This window comes from Marmota monax, unplaced genomic scaffold, assembly GCF_021218885.2.
Source record: "Marmota monax isolate L192 unplaced genomic scaffold, Marmota_monax_Labrador192_F-V1.1 WCK01_AAM20220418_F8-fsc00075, whole genome shotgun sequence".
Classification (NCBI taxonomy): domain Eukaryota; kingdom Metazoa; phylum Chordata; class Mammalia; order Rodentia; family Sciuridae; genus Marmota; species Marmota monax.
The window spans coordinates 9,150,942-9,161,478 of NW_026694772.1; the positions used below are offsets into that span (position 1 = coordinate 9,150,942).

The 10,537-nt window shown below is 41.1% G+C and overlaps 1 protein-coding gene across 8 annotated transcripts in view; it reads right to left on the reverse strand.

The window, feature by feature from the left end:
* The window catches only part of Zfx (zinc finger protein X-linked), a 64,998-nt gene extending 54,827 nt beyond the window's left edge, over window positions 1-10,171 (reverse strand). For 3 of the 8 annotated variants that reach the window (XM_046425287.2, XM_046425291.2, XM_058572909.1), the window contains exon 1: window positions 9,847-10,169. The gene's annotated coding sequence lies outside the window, so the exon portion shown is untranslated. Of the gene's footprint in view, window positions 1-7,139; window positions 7,382-8,887; window positions 8,908-9,647; window positions 9,667-9,846 lie in introns of those variants that run through there. The other 5 variants (XM_046425292.2, XM_046425293.2, XM_046425290.2 and 2 more) reach the window with 5 other exon arrangements.
* Between the last annotated feature and the right edge of the window lie 366 nt (window positions 10,172-10,537).

Consider the following 10,537-nt stretch of genomic DNA (forward strand, 5'->3'; position numbering starts at 1 on the left):
AAAAAAAAAGAAATGCTTTCAGACTTCATTCTATTCCATTTGTCAATATGGCTTTGTACCTGCTGTTTTAATAAGCTTTGATAAACAGAAGTGTAAGTCTTCCAACATTTGTTTCAGGATTGCCTTTGACATATTTGGCCCTGTGCATTTCCACCTAAATTTGAGAACTGGTCTATCCAAGAAAAGAAAAAAAAAGAGAGAGAGAGAGAGAAGTGAAGAAAAGAAAAGGCAGTACCTGCTATCCTGTTGGGATTTTGATTGGAACTGCAAAGAATCTCTCTATCAACTCAGGGAGAATTTACATTTTTTTTAATATTTATTTTTTAGTTGTAGTTGGACACAATACCTTTATTTTATTCATTTTTATGTGGTGCTGAGGATCAACCCAGGGCCTCGCACATGCTAGATGAGTGCTCTCTACCACCCCAAGAACTGACATCTTTACACCAGTGACATTTCTAGTCCACGAGCATCATCTCTGTTCCCATTAACTGAGGTCTTGTTTCCTTTCCCTTAGTAACATTTTTATTAAAAGTCCTGGTATGCTTTGTTGGATTCATATCAGAGAAATTCTTTGACCTTATTATAAATTTTACTAGTTTGTAAACTTGATTTTCAAATTGTCTGTTATTAGTAAAAATACAATTGATTTTTGCCTATCAGTCATTTTTAAATGTACATAGCACAAAAATACAGATTAAATAATTAATGAAATAAGCCTTTTTTTTTGGGGGGGGGGGACAATTCTAGGGATTCAACCCAGGAATGCTCTACCACTGAGCTATATCCCAGTCCTTTTTATTTTTTATTTAAGAAAGGGTCTCACTAAACTGCTGGGTCTGGCCTCAAACATGTGATCCTCCTGCCTCAACCTCCCAAGTCACAGAGATTACAGGTGTGGGCTACCACACCTAGCCACACCTTTTAAATGTCAGAATAAATTTATTTTTTTTTTAATATTTATTTATTTATTTTTGTTTTCGGCGGACACAACATCTTTGTTTGTATGTGGTGCTGAGGATCGAACCCGGGCCGCACACATGCCAGGCGAGCGCGCTACCTCTTGAGCCACATCCCCAGCCCCAGAATAAATTTAAATGAAGCAGAAGGAAATAAGTTTTAACCATAAGAGCAGAAATACAAAGAACCAATAAAAAGAACTATTTGAAAAATATAATAAATACAGGCAATTACTGGCAATATTAATCAGAAAAAATGAACAAATTAATGAAATTAAATTTTTAAAATTTCATCAAGGAAACCTATAGTTTATACCAATATCCTTGAAATTGCATAATTTTCTAGGAAATTGTTCACTCTGTATAAATGACCAAAAAAAAAAACCACATAAAAAGCCATAAAGATATCCCATGGAAGCAAAAAAAAAAAAATTATCAATAAATCAAAATCAAAAATATCTACTCACAAAAAAGAAACCAAGTATAAACAATATCACAGATGGGTTCTATCTAATGTTCAATAAACAGATTATCTGTATTAAATGGACCTGTTTCAGAAAAGAGGGAATACCTCCCAATTCATCTATGAGATTAGCTGAGCACAGTGGCATGTATCTGTAGTCCCAGCTACTAGAGAGGCTAAGGCAGGAGGATCAATTAAACCCAGGTGTTTGGGGCCAGCGAAGACAACATAGTGAGCCCCCATCTCAAAAAAAAAGACTCATAAGATTAACAACATAACCTTGTTATCAAAACCAACACAAAGAAGCCAGCACAGTGGTGCACACCTATAATCCTACTTACTTGGGAGGATGAGACAGGAGCACCGCAAGTTCAAGGCCAGCCTGGGCAATTTAGATCCTGTCTCAAAATTTTTAAAAATAATAATAAAAAATTAAAAGCTGAGGGTGTACCTCAGTGGTAGAATACCCCTGAGTTCAATCCCCAGTATGGGCACCAAAAAAAAAAAGAACCCCACAAAGACTATATGAAAAAGGAAAAGTATATGCAATAACCAAAGTATGCAAATATTCAGGGAATCCAAAGATAGTTTAAAATAGAAAATCTATTAATATACTTCATCATAACAATAGATTAAAAGCTTTAGAAAAGTTCAACTACTGTTCATGATAAAACTTTAAAATGCTAAACAGAAGAGAACCTGACTTTAAAAAATATATATTTCTACCCCCCCCAAAAAATAAGTTCACTATAATATCATATGTAATGACAAAACATTAGAAGCATCCCTAAGCAAGGATGCTCATTATCAATGCTCTACTTAACACTTTATTTAAGGTGTTAGTCAATAAACAAGAAATGGGAGACAAAAAGGAATGGGAAAGAAAAAATAAAACTATTATTCACAGATATAACTACATAGAAAATACAAAAGAATTATAATTGATATTACTCCCACATTTCACTGAATCTAAAGATACCACCAACTGTAAAATAAGCCCTTATATTTTACACAACTAAGGAAAAAACATTAATTTTTCTGATACTATTGTTCCCTTATTATCTAGGATTTTCATTTTAGACATATCAAGACAATTCAAATTTAAACAGAATTTATCATACCTTGTACATATATAAAAGAAAAGTATAAGCCAAAGAAATTTGTAGGGTATTCCTAAAACTTCACATTCAGCATCCTAGAATGGATTGCTTTCTACTCAAAGCTCTCCAATTGTTCCTAACAAAACTGTCCTCTGCCAACCAGAGTGTTAGGGGATGAAGCATTTCTTAAAATGCTCCATTATATCTATGGGATTTTCTCTCAAGGCAGACACCCACTTAGCAATTTCATCTGTCTTCAGTTGTATTGTTTGGCATGAAATAAAACGCAACAATGGGCATACTCTAAATTTAAAGTGATGACAAAATTAAGAGCCCTAACCAAGTGCATGCCCAAATAATGATAACTGCTGCCTGGATAACAGTGACTACAGGGCACCATCAACTGGAGATTTGATTTCAGAGATATTAAAATGTAGGGAGGAAAGTGTATCTATGAAACATGGTCATGGGAGTTCAGCAACATTAAATGATCGATACACAGTGTCCCTTATACATCAACAAAAATTGAATAGAAATTACAGGGCTGGGGTGCAGCTCAGTGAAACAGCATGTACAAGACCCTGGGTTCAATCCCCAACACTAAAAGAAACTCTTATTCACAAAGATAACCAAAATTACATAGTACCTAGCAAAAAAAATCTATTGAGAGTTGAGCAAGAACTCTATGAAAACAACACATGTCCAGATATAAACACCAACTCTACTACTTAATATATCCATATGAATTTATATATTTATCCTATAAATTTGATGCAAATGCAATAAAAATCCAACCATTTTTCATAGAAACTAAAAAAACAACCCTAAATAAGCAAAGGGAGGAAAATAGCTTAAATAATCCTGAAAAAAAAATAAGATTTAATTATAAAGCTACCATTATTAAATCAGGGTGGTATAGAGATAGCCAAACAGATCAATGAAACCAGAAGAGATAAACTAAAAACAGATGTGTATATGTGAGAATACAGTACATCTTAGGAGTTGGGAAGAAAGACTAAACTACACGATAAATCCATATGAAAAAGACAAAATTAGATCCCTATACCACACAATAGAGAAAAAACTCCAGAATGACCTAAATATTAAAAGGCACAGTATCATTATTACCTTGGAGTAAGAATTCCTTGAAGACACTGGAAAACACAAGCCACAAATGATTTAAAAAAAAAAAAAAGAAAAAAAAAGTTGTTTTTGTTCTACATAAAAAGCATTCCTTAAACAAAACTAAAAGATAAGCCACAGACTCGGAAGATATTTTCAGTGTATATAACTGTGAATCATTAGTATCCAGAATATCTACAAATCAGTAAGAAAAAGCAACAATCCAATAGAAAAATGAACCAAGGATACACACGAGCAATTCACAGAACACTCAAATGGCCAATAAACGTGGAGGAAAAAAGGTCAACCTCAATAGTAATCTAAGAAATACAAAATGAAAACAGCAAAAAGATAGCATTTATACCCAACAGATGGGGAAAAAATTGCAAAATCTAATCTTTTGGCAGTGATCTGGAGAAACAGGCTCATACACAGCTGGTGGGAGTGTCAAATGGAATAAAATTTGGCATTCTGGCAAGTCCCAGTAAAGTTGACAATGCACAGACTTCTTCAATGTAGCAATTCTACTTCTAATACAATCCCAAGAGAGAACCCTGTATAAGGATATTCACCACAGCACTGTTTGAAATTGCTGAAAACTGCAAACAGCCTAATGTTCCCCTTATAGAAAGACAAATAAACCCCAGTAAGTAATATCAATGTACTAGATCAGTAATTTTCAAACTTGTCTTGTGTCTTGTCTCAGAACCCCTTTAAGCTCTTTAAAATTAAGGACCACAATAATGTATCATGTAGTTCATCTCTATAGAGATTTATTATGTTAGAAATTTAAACAGAAATATAGAAAACTAATTGACAAAATAAACATACTATATGTAAACATGAAAGTATTTATTTAAAAATTTAACTATTTTTCAAAACAAAAAATATATTTAGAAACAAAGTAGTTTTTTTTTTTTTTTGCAAATCTCTTTAATGTGTGGCTTAACAGAGAACAGATGGATCACCATAACTTTTTCTGCATTCAATCTATTGATCATGTGTCATGTAGCCTCTGCACAGTACTTGTATGATGTACAGGAGAATGTGGGTAAAAAAATCGAATAATACTATTATAAAAAATACTTTGATCTCCTGGACCTTCTGTAAGACTGTTAAAAGAGCTTCAAAAATCCCTGGAGCACATTTTGAGAACCCATAAACTAGATCCACATATAACATGGATATATCTCAAAAACACTCTTCAGTGAAAATAATACATAAAATGAGGCACACAGTATGATACAGCTTACATAAAGTTAATACACACAAAAGCAATAACTTGTTTGGGTACATACATTTTAGGACAGTGGTTATTTCTGGCAAAGACAGGAATGGGATAAAGATGTGTGAAATTTTATTCCATTAAACTAAAACAAAATATGAAGCAAACACACCACAAAATATATTAAGATTTGTTAAATCTGGTGACATTTGCTTTACAATAATTTTTAAGTGTTTCATAATTCAAAACTTTTAAAACATTTTTAAAAAGCCTAATGACGGTATATTTCAAGGCTATCCACTTTCCTTATATTTCCCTTTGATTACAATACAGTTATAAAATAACCAAATTTTATAAAATGTTGTTTGGAAAAACAATTTGACAAGAATAAGAAGAGGCTGGCCATATTCCAATCCGACAAGGGGTGAGGATGGGGTTACACAGCTCCTGGTTTTGACTTGTTATCCTAACAAGATAGGTGTGCCTTAATATGAATACCTTTGGTCAAAGAACACATTGACTAGATAATTTATTTTGAATAAATTATTCAACTACATAAAATTTTCTGCACCCAATAATTGAGATAATTGTTTTGGGAGACAGTGATCATATTCCAGGAACCATTTATGGACAAAGATAAATGAGAAGCTGTCTATATTCACAGTTTAGGAAAAAATATAAACACACAGGTAAAATACATTAGATTAAATGCTAAACTAAAGATGTCCACATTGTTCTTGAGACAGAGAAGAAAGACTGAGCCTCGAAAAATAATGGTGCCATTAACAGAAAGAAAACAACAAACGGGTGTTTTAGGGGCTCCATGTGGAAAAAATATTTTTTTCTATCAATAATATTGGGCATCTACTATGTGCCAAATAAATTTGGATTCATCCCTGCTGAGACAGTTTAGACACCTGTGTGGATATAGTCAGTAAGCAACTGCAATTTCAGATGAAAAACTAGGAGAAAAGGTGGGCATGGTAAGGGACACTGAAATTAGGGGAGAAGATTTCAGAGAAAAATGGGTGGAGAATTGACCTTGAGGGAAATACCACCATAGAAGACAGAGAAGGCACAGAGTTTGTGAAACATAACATTTTTATATGACAGTCATTAAGATGCTGTGCAAGGGCTGGGTTTGTGGCTCAGCGGTAGAACACTTGCCCAGCATGTATGAGGCCCTGGGTTCGATCCTCTGCACCACATAAAACATAAATTAAAAAAAAAAAAAAAAGTCTAACTACAACTAAAAAGTAAATGTTTAAAAAAAAGATGCTGTGCAAATTTCCTAATTTGGGAAATACTGGATTTAGGAATAAGTGGGGTGAAAACAAATGAAAGTACTGGTGAAAGAAAAAAAAAAAAAAGGTGAGGGTTTTGCAAGTATGAGCAAATTTAGGAATATTTATAAAGAGAGGGAAAGGCTCCCGCAGAGTTAAGAGGGTAAAGATGCAAGAGAGCACTATTGACAGAGAACATCCCAAATGAGGCAGGCCAGGGTGGGGGCAGCACAGCAGGGCTCCAGGAAGAGCTGTTCTTCCCGAGGCAAAAGAAAAGGAGGAAAGCCTAGGTAGAGATAGAGGAGAAGCATCAAGTGGAAGGAAGGGAAACAACTGTTTACATCAGATAGCCATTTATCGTTCTCAGTTAAGTAAAAGATTAGGTAATCTTTGCTGAGGGTAAAGGATTTCAAGGGCCATACTGAAGAGTTTTGGGGTGGGGGGGAGAGTAGTAATAGTAGTAGTAGTTTGGAATTGCCAGTGTGCACAAATAATACAAGATAATCAGTGACAATACACATGTAAATGGGTTTGGAGAGTAAGCATTTACAAAAAGTAGGGGAAAAAGTTTTTGAAAGCATGCGTAAGCACGTCTTTTGAAATAGGAAATTGGCATCTATCTGGGAAAAAAATCAAAAACGAACATCACATTTATCTAAGATGGTTGGTTAAAAAGGTGTTCCATAGTCGGTTTTCCAGATTATCAAGGTTTGCCCTTTAAGGTAGAAAGAATTTTACTTTTAACCATTTCTGATGGAAACTAAACTATACACTCATTTGTCTTCTTAATAATACAAAGTGAGTCTAATTTAATCTTAAGCAGGAACATTCACTATTGTACTGTCTAGCTTTACAAAGAACTGATTCTTTAAAGCTTTTTTAAAGAACTTTTTTATAGGTCGTCTCTGCCTTTCCCACTTAAGACATAAAAGCCATTGGTTTTCTAAGTTTAAGTTTACCTTTAGCACCTCAACAACCACAGCCCACCTTAGCAACCTGCTTCTTAGTCAGCCTCATGCCATGCACTCTCCCTCAGGCTTCTAAACCATGGTCCTTATGATAAACTGGAGACTCTGGGTCCTTCCACTCCTCTCATGGAGCATCACTACTCTCACCTGTTGCAATCTAGGAAAATGGAAAAACTCAAAGTGAATTCCTAGGCTACTTATAGGTCTACAAAAAATTCTAGTAAACATATTCCCCACCTGTGCATGTGGGTTAGTCAAATATTAATCAAAACACAAGCAGGAAGGCTTGGCTCAGAGAACAGCCTTAGTTACCCTCTGAAACAAAACAGCGGTCACGGGGGGGGGGGGGGGGGGGGGGACACACAGACTGCAAAAAGATATCTTCGGGGCTGGGATTGTAGCTCAGTGGTAGAGCACTCGCTTCGCATGTGGAAGGCACTGGGTTCGATCCTCAGCACCACATAAAAATAAAATAAAGGTATTGTGTCCATCTACAACTAAAAAAATATTTTTTTAAAAAAGGTATCTGGAAGTCCACTATCTTTTTATTTATTTATTTAATTTTCCACCGTCTTTTTAATAACCACTTTTTCAACCTACTTTTTTCAAAAGCGTCTTAAAATTTTTATCGTTAAGAACACTTACAGGGTCATTTCTCATTTCGGCCAAAGTAACTCAACAGCGCTAGTCCTGTAATTTTCAACCATGGTAAATGAAATGGTAGAACCTCCTCTTTGTTTTTCACAGAAATTCTAACAACTGAGCAAAAGGTTTCTCGGGGTGAGAGATTAGGATAGAAAGAAAGATCACTCAAAAAGTGACAAAATCTGCTTAACTCCTGAACATCCCTGCAGTCGTCCTGATAGTGAAAACATTGATCGACTTAACACTGGTTATTTCTCAACTTTGAAACGTGTCCTAGTCCAACGGACTATAGAGCGCAGCTCCAGTGTGTCATCACTGAACTAGTTGAGGGCTCCTCCGCCGCGTCCCCCACTGAGCCTAAGTCCTGCCACCTGGCAAGGAAGCGCCCCCGCAATCTACCTTTTCTAGCCCGATTCCTACCAACTCCCCTATCTACGCCATCCACTTCAGTCAAACTGTAAAAGCCGTTTTCTGAGGCAGAGTCAACCTTGAAATGCCCTTTCTCCACCCCCTCGGCTACCTAACAAAGTTCTACCTTTGTTACCTCAAAATGCCACCTACTTTAGGAACCCTTCCCTGACTGACGCTCCAAATAGAAACCTTGCGTTCTCTTCAAGTCCAGGAATCAATCGAATATGCCTTCCCCGCAGCACTTAGTACATTTCACCTAGTGTCATCTGCCTCTGAACCACGAACTTCTTGCAGCCACCGTGTACAAGAAAAAATTTAAATTTTTTCTTAGCAACTAGCACAGTGTACACGGGGTTCTGAGTTTACCAGGAAAGTTGTACACTGCGCAATCAAAAGTACTTCAGGAGATAGAACATCATCAAACTTTGCAACTAAAGAAATCTAAATATCTTGACGGGAAATTAAATACTACACCACATTATGCTGTCCTTCAATAAGAAAAAACCTTCTGCCCTTATTCAACTTGAAAAAATACTACAAACATCACTAATAGCTTAAATGCAGCTTTTCAAGAAAACTGTTTCCACAGAAATGAATACAAAAGATTCCTTCAAAATCTTACTCTTCCTCTTTCGTGCTCTGCACTTTTTCACTATTGGTCAAGAGTGGTGAGAACTTTCCCATCAATTTATAATTTCTTTATTCACATACTCGAGAAGGCAATGATTTAGCGTGAACAACCGCATCGAAGTCACCTTCTCAGCCTTGTATGACTTGACTTAGCCAAAACAAAATTTCCTGGAGTCCTAAGGCAGCCAACCACCCCGGCAGCCCTCAGGTAGATAAAAGAGCCATGTTTGGGGCCAGGGGCGAAGAGAGAGAGATGGCTCCGGAGCCCGGGCGATGGCCGCCTGCAGCAGCTCAGCTAAAATGCAGCGGAAACAGCAGCCAGTCACGGGGCTGAGGGAAGCAGGGCAGGAAGGTGGCGCTGCGGCGGAGCGCCTGGAACCCGAGCGCCCATCATGGCGGCGAGGGCAATGGCCGCCGTAGGGAGCGAGCACGCCCCTCCGCGCGCACACGCGGCCGCACCCGGCCTCCGGTGCCCGTCACCGGCACCGCGGCCTCCGCCGCCCGCTCTCCCACCCCCCCTCACGGGCTACAGCGGAATTTTCTCTCCAGATACCGCTTTCAAGATGGCGGCTCCCCCTCCCGACAACCCCCTCAGTCGTTCCCTGCAGCAGGCGCCGAGCCGCCGCCATCTTGTCCCCCGTCCCTCCCCCCCCCCGCCGATATTTACATAGCGAAAATCGGCCCGGCCGGCCTGCGGCCTTCACCTCACGCCTGCAGCCTTCGCCTCCTCGCCAGGCCTCGCCCCCGTGCGGTGCCCCGGGTCGGCCGCGGCGCCCACCCGAGACCCCTCAGCCGCCTCCCGGACCTCCGGGCAAACCTCCCCCAACCCCCGCCCGCTTACGGAGAGCGTCTCCGCCGCCGCTCGGGGCATCCGGGCTCCTCCCCGGGCCTAACTGCGGCCTCCTCGGGGCCTGCTCGGCGCCGCGCGCCACGCCGCCCGGCCTAGCGCGGGAGGGCGCCTTGCGGGCCGCCGACCAGGCCGAGACCAGGCCGCCGCGCGCGTACTAGGCCCCACGGCCGCGGCGGCGCCCGGGACTCACCGGACGGGCGTGCGGGCGGTCGGCGACGGTGGCGGGTGCTGCAGGCCGGCCTTTCTCTGGAGCACTGGGCCGGGCTCCGGCTGGTGGGGCGGGCGGAGGGAGGGAGGAGGGGCCGAGCTCGGAGCTGACAAAAAGCGGCCCAGCTCCCCGGCACGGGCCCGCCGTCAGCACGTCACGTCACCGCCCGGGAGAGAGACCCAGGAAAATGCGGAAGGGTAGATAGGCCCCCTCCTCCGCCCGGTGGGTCCCCCTGGCGCCCCGGGTCGGCGCCGCTTACGCCCCGCAACCGGGGAGAACAGTGGCCTCGCTGCGCGGGGTCTCCTGCGGCCTGAGTCTCCGTGACAGCGCCCCCCTTCTTTCCACCTCCTCCGCGCTCCCGCCCGCCGCCGCCAAACACGCGCCGCAGCCGCTGCCTTGGCCGTAAAGCCCGCGCGGGGCCGCGGTCCGCCGAACCCGCGGTGAGGCAGGCGGCCCGGGCCGCCCCCCACCTTGTTCGTGGGCCGCGGCCGCCCCCCGGGGGCCTCCCGGGAGACCTACCGCCTCTCCACGCTGGTCCTGGCCGAGGCGCCAGCTCGAGTTGTTTGCAGGCCCTCAGACCCCCGCCCGCAGTAAATGTGTTTTCTTCATCCCCGCGGCTGGGGAAGAAGATAAATTTAGCAACCCCCGACGTCCCCTGCCTTCCCTTTAAAAA